Raw genomic sequence first — 6,655 nt, forward strand, 5'->3', positions numbered from 1 at the left:
CTCTTCGAATATGTTCCCTTGACTTATGACTTGGAAATGTCAGCAGGAATGGAAAACCCAGGGTAGAGCCAGGAGGAATCCTGTCCAGGGACATTTTAGAGCTGATACAGCCCATCTGCTTGGCCTTTCACTGTGGTCCTCTATTTCTACCTTCCATTATCTTATTTTTTTCTGCCTCAAAACTTTCCTTCTTTTTCCACTCCATTTTTCTAAGTAGGCCAGTCACAAATAAGCACTCTTTCGAGAATGAATGCAATCCCATCTTTGCATTTCCTGCATTTATCTCATTTATGTTGACACCAAAGCAAGTCCCAATAAAGTGGCACGAACCAACCCCTCCCTACTGTGAGGTGGGCACAAAGCCTGGGCTGGGAGGAATTATGTCCCATCCCAGGCTATCATCCCCATTAAATCAATTCCTTCCTATGAATCTTCTCCCTCAACACACCCTCAGAGCTCCAGCGGGTAAAGTAGGGGTCACACATTAACAGGAAAATGTTAAAAGCTGTTCTGACTTCTCGCATCACAGCCAGCAATGACTCAGTGACAAAGTTCTACTCCCTCCTAGAAACAACTGAGACCAAGAGGCAAGAAGAAATGCTGACAGAAACCCACAGAGCCTGTTGCAGTTTGGTAAAGCACCCAGTCAGCCAATATGTCTTATGGAAAAGGAGAGCAGATGTGACCCCAGTTGGCACTGACAATAGCCAAGCCACAGCGCTGCTGCTGACACTCACCACTCTGGAGGAATTCTCCAAAGGCAGCTGGCTCACTGAGGAAAAAGTAAGTCACGGCTGAGGGGAGGGGAGGTTGGGCTGCTCTCAGGGAGTGGCTGTAATATCTGCTCCGCATCCTAAACCAAGACCTCAGCCCAAAAGCAGAGATACCACACTACTACGGAACAGGTAGAAGAAAAGGTAAGGGTTTCCCCGATCTGATGACTGACAATCCAGCCATAGCTTGGGAGAGAGCATTTCTAAGGTTCTGGCAAAAATCCTGTTTAAATAATTTCTGATGGAGTCCAGGTTGGGCAGGGGGCAAATGAAGCCAAAAGGATACTGATGAATGAGGACACGAGAAGCATCTAGAGAATGGAGGCAAGGACTTGAAGAGACAAAGTTCAAAGGCTATGAAGATTTTAGACACAACCCTTGGAGATTTTTGTAAATTGATGAGCACCTAATAGGTACCTTTTTTTTTTTTTTTTTATGTAGGATAATAGTTCTGCAAGCCTGGTTGTTCCCACTTTTTTCAGAAGAAAAAAATGGAACTGAGTCTCCTACGCTGCAGCTCAGAGCGACTAACTTTTCCTCCAGATAGCAAGTATTTAGGAAATGAAGGATCCACAAATAATTATTGGTGTGCTGAGCACTGAGATCTGCTCCATCGCCAAGGTCTCAAGCTGAAAAAGTCCTCTTCCTGACCTAAATCTCCTTTCCTTTTCATCCTACAGCTCTCTCTCATTCCTGCTGAATCTGTCCTCACCTTCTCTGGGTCTCCATTCTCTAAATGCTAAACAAAGGAATACGATGCAAGATGTAATGATGAACAGAAAGATCAGTATATATAGTATTAATTCTAAACAAGCTTGACTATAAACAAAGCTTAATAATAATATGAATAACTAACAAGGAATTAAAAACAAGGTAGAAGAAAATAGTAGGTGCCAACAACATGGATATGGGAGAAGAGCTGAATTAAAAAGTGGAAGTTCTCCATGATGCTAAGTGAAATAAGCCAGCCACTTAAGGACAAACATTGCATGATTCCACTTACATGAGTACTTAGAGTAGTCAAAATCATAGAGGCAGAAAGTAGAATGGTTGTTGCCAGGGGCTGGGGGGAGGGGGAAGGGGGAATTATTGTTTAATGGATACAGACTTTCAGTTTTACAAGATGAAAGAGTTCTGGAGACGGATGATGGCACAACATTAAGAATCTATTTAATATTACTTAATTGTAGGCTTAAAAATAGTTGATATAACAAATTTATGTTCTGTGTATTTTACCACAATAAAAAAATTGGGAAAAAAAGTAGAAGTTCTCACATTGTTTGGGAAATGTTCACCTTAAGCTTAGTCAAGTATTGATGACAAAAAATTAAAGATTACGACCAACAGAAATAAAATGTATAACTTCCAGGGGACTTCCCTGGTGGTCCAGTGGTTAAAACTTTGCCTTCCAATGCAGGGGGTGAAGGTTTGACCCTCAGTTGGGAAGCTAGAATCCCACATGCCTCACAGCCAAAACACCAAAACATAAAACAGAAGCAATATTGTAACAAATTCAATAAAGACTTTAGAAATGGTTCACATCTAAAAAAATCTTTGAAAAATAATAATAAATAAAAGTTTTTTTAAAAATGTGTAACTTCCAGACTAGGAAAGGAAGAGGGAAAATAAAGAAAAATCAAATGTAAGGACAAAAAGACTAGCAACGAGAATGGAAGGTAACACAAAAACAGAAAATTAGATAGAAGAAATAAGTCCAAATATATCAGTAATAAATGTAAAAACCATTAAAACTACTGCTTATAATATAGTATCAGACTGGAACTTTAAAAATTCCAACTATATGATATTTATAATGGACAAATGAAAAAAAGACATGCCAGGCAAATAGTAACTGCCAGAAAGCTATAGATCCTTATTAATATCAGACAAATTAGAATTTAAGGCAAATAGAATTTACTCATATTAAACATACTAAGTGAAAAGGACAGTTTTTTCAGGAAGATAGAATGAGCCTGATTCTGTTGTGCTGAACAACATGGTCTCAATATACACATCAAAAAACTACAAAATTACAAGGAAAAAAAAATGGACAAATCATAGAGGGAGATTTCAGTATGCCTTCTCAGAAAGTGATAAATTATCTTGATCAAAATTTTGGTAAGACATAGAAGATTCAAATAATTATAACTATCAACATTGACTAAAGGAAATGTAGAATCATGAATTCCCAAAATGCAGCAGAAAGACATAATTTTGTAACAATGGAACAATTACACATGACAAGAAAACATTTTTCCAAATAATGTGTGAGTTAACAAAGAACTCATAATAGAAATCATCAGCACAGCATGCCAACATTTGAGGATGTGGCTAAAGCAGCAGTAAAAGGAAAAATCATAGCCTTGAATATATATATCTATATATACTAAAACTAAGATGAGCTAAGCATTCAATTCAAGAAGTTAGAAAAAGGATAAAACTCAAAGATAGTAGATGAATGGTTATAATAATAATAAAAGGAAGAAACAATACAAAAGAATAATAAAACCAAGTTTTTTCTGAAATGGCAAATCAAATAGATGATTTTCTGGTAAGACTGATCAAGAAAAAGTGATGGCACAAATTAAACAATGATAGGAGTAGAAATGAGATCATCATTTCAAGTGAAATAGAGACTGAAGAAATGACTGAAGTGAATGCTATGAACCCAAATTTTGAGAGCTAAATTTATAATTTTGAGACAAACTTGTCAACATTCACTCAAAAAGAAATTAAAAGTTTGCATATATCTATAACTTTTTAAATAGCAAAAATACATATTCATATAAACTTCCAGGGCATGACTATTTTTATTAATGAGTATTGCGAAAGCTTCAGCAAACATAAAATTCTAATCTTATGCAAGTTATATTGGAAAATAAAATAAAAGAGCAATTTCTCGGTCTCCCTGTAGGGGCTATTATAATCTTGATACCAAAACTGCACAAGTAGAGTCTAAGAAATGATAGCAATAGGAAAAAGAATAGTAGTTGAGATACACTGAATGTTCATAAAGCACTGGGAACTATTCTAAGAGCTTTACTCATGATTTCATTTAATACCTCAAAAAAAATAGACTATTTGGTAGGTGCTGTTGTTAACTCCATTTGGAGATAAGGTAACATAGACAGTTTAAGTAACTTGCCCAAGTTGAGAGTCAGGAAGTGATAAAACAAGGATTCAAAATAGAAGTCTCACCTCAGAGCCTGCGTCCTTAACCATTATGCTATATTCCCTCCCAATTTTGCATCTGTGGCCAATATGCAAATACTAAAGAATGAAAAACAAATCAACATAGATACTATCTATCTATAAATATCAGCACTTCTAATCAAGCAATTTTTAAAGCATTTAATAAAATTGGAAAACCATCCATGATTTCAATATTAAGGAAAAACACTTAGAAAACTAGGAAGAGAAGGGGAACTTCCTTAATTTGACAAAGGGCATCTATAAAAATCATACATATTATGGTGATTGATTTCCCATTAAGTTCAGCAAAAGAAACAGATTCCCCCATCACCATTTCTAGTCAACATTGACCTGGAGATCATATCAAGTAAAATAAGTCAATGAAGAAAACTAAATGCATAAGACTTGGAAAGAAAAAACAAACTTCTGACTTTCAGACTATATTATCGATATTATATATATAGAAAATCCAAGAGAATGTACCATATTAGAATTGAAAAAGTTGCTTCAGAAAGATTCCTAGATAAGAGATTAATATAAAAAACATTTGTTGAACTCATTCTAGTCACAATAGTAACAAAAATATATACATTCAATAAAAATTTATTGAGTATCTGCAGTGTACCAGGCACTGAATTATGCACTGGAATAATAGGTACAAGACTTTCATGGAGAAAATTATTAACCTTTCCTGAAAGATAGGAAAGAAGACCAAATAAATGGAGCAATATATCATATGATAGGAGAACTTAATATCCTACAAAGGATAACTCTTCTCGAATTAATTTATAAACTCAATAAAAGTGCAATCAAAACCCAAAATAATTTTAATTGGAATTTGACAATATGATTTTAAAATTAATGTGAAAAAGCAAAGAAACAAAAATATCGAAAACAATTTTAAAGAAGAAAAACAAGGTGTAGACATTTGTCCTATAAAATGACAAAATTTATTTTCAAGTTATACTAATTAAGAGAGTGAGTTCTTGGCACTAAGGTTCACCTTGAGAGGGGGTGGGGCAACTCACCTGGACCACTTTTATAGGCCCTGCATTGCCCAAGTTTACTGATAACAAATCTACTGTCAGCTTGGTTTTGCAAAATCATAACATTGAATTCCCTGCTACCCTTCATGAAGAGCTCCTAAACAAAATAGAAAAAGCATTCAGTTCTGTGTCTGGACAATGTAAATAGCTTCTTGGCAATAATCTGTAAACTGAGTATCAAATATAAGAGTCTTCCAGAATCCCATGCAGAAAGGCAGCCTTATCAGGAAACAAAAGTAGAGGTTGAGAATTGCCCTGGCTGGGGAGGGAAAGACTTCTGAGAAATGAAGGCCAATCATGGTGACCTTGAATGGCCTTTGTTAACAGGAGGTGGTATGCTTCAGAAAACCAAGATGAGCCATTTGCCACAAAGCAATTCAGGGCTAGAGGGCAGTGGCATTAAAAACTAAACTCCTTGGAAGGCAGAATCAGTCTTTTCATTTTTCTCTACCTCCACCCTCTTCTCTCCAATTTGGAAGAGATCCCTTTGGGATGATCCTTTCCCTGAGGCTGAGAAGTAACAGTCAGCAAGCCAAATTAGGACAAGAACTCAGTTTATTTCAGACATGAATATATTAAATGAAATTTATGACAGATGGAATACTTGTTAATTCTTTCTATTAGTAGAACCATTCATAACAGCAAAGAAAGGGCCATCCCCAAACACACAGGGATGTTTTTAGTCCTTTCTCTTGAAGATTAATATTCAGTCTCTCTCTCTCTCTCTCTCTCTCTCTCACATACACACGTGCACACACACACACACACACACACACACACACACACACACGTCATCCAAGAAAACCAAACTGCCCTCAGCTATAAACCCACATTCCCACTGATTCCAGCAGGAGTTGTGGGCATGGCATTGGGAGCCAGAATGTGACCCATGTCCTATTAATTAATCAGTCCTACAACATAGGAATGGAATTTGAAGTTAACAGAAAGAGTCCTGTGCTCCAGCCCTCTGCTCATCGACTCCTGTCTGTTCACATGAGAAGAGCAACCAGAGCCCTAGAGGGCTCCTTGTTTGTTAGCAAGGCCCCTACTCCTAGCCCCTACTCCCATCTTTTTGTGCTGCTACATAAAAAACCTTGGTCAATAGCCCCTCTCCCCAATGTCTTTACTATATGACTGTTCTTTTCTCAGACTTTTAAGGGACCCCAGCAACCTCCCCCAACCCATTTGGAAATGACAGTTCAGTGTGTGAACACAGATCAGCTCTCCTACAGGGCTCAGGACCAGATAATGTAGGAAGCTGACCTACAGAGCAGGCAGGCTCCTTTCTGCTTAACAGTTCTCACTTCAGAAAGGTGAAGGCTAATACAGGTAATGCAAGAGCTAGGGAGAGCAAAGATAAGGGGAACGAATGAAAAATATTCATCAAGGTTGTAATGACACCATCCGTCCCATATCCTAACCTGAGTTGCTTCTCTCCCGGGCAGAGCTGATATCACTCCACCAAGTCCAACATACCAACTTTGGTTTGCTCAGGTATTGGGGTTTCAGAGAGAGACTGAATAATACTGGCATTCGATGAGTCATTCATTTATGCATTCAACGTTTTACTGAGTGCTATAGACCAGGTACCCTGAACAATCTAGGAAGGAAAAGAAAGATCATTGCAACACAGCATGATCAGTG

The 6,655-nt window shown here is 37.2% G+C and overlaps 1 long non-coding RNA gene across 1 annotated transcript; it reads left to right on the forward strand.

Annotated features, from left to right (window-relative positions):
- The first annotated feature begins 375 nt into the window (after positions 1-375).
- On the forward strand, positions 376-1,758 carry LOC137227070 (uncharacterized). Its single transcript, XR_010944698.1, has 3 exons — positions 376-465; positions 569-783; positions 1,215-1,758. It is a non-coding gene; the product is annotated as an uncharacterized lncRNA (long non-coding RNA).
- The last annotated feature ends 4,897 nt before the right edge of the window (positions 1,759-6,655 follow it).

Source organism: Pseudorca crassidens, chromosome 1 (genome assembly GCF_039906515.1).
Source record: "Pseudorca crassidens isolate mPseCra1 chromosome 1, mPseCra1.hap1, whole genome shotgun sequence".
Lineage (NCBI taxonomy): Eukaryota > Metazoa > Chordata > Mammalia > Artiodactyla > Delphinidae > Pseudorca > Pseudorca crassidens.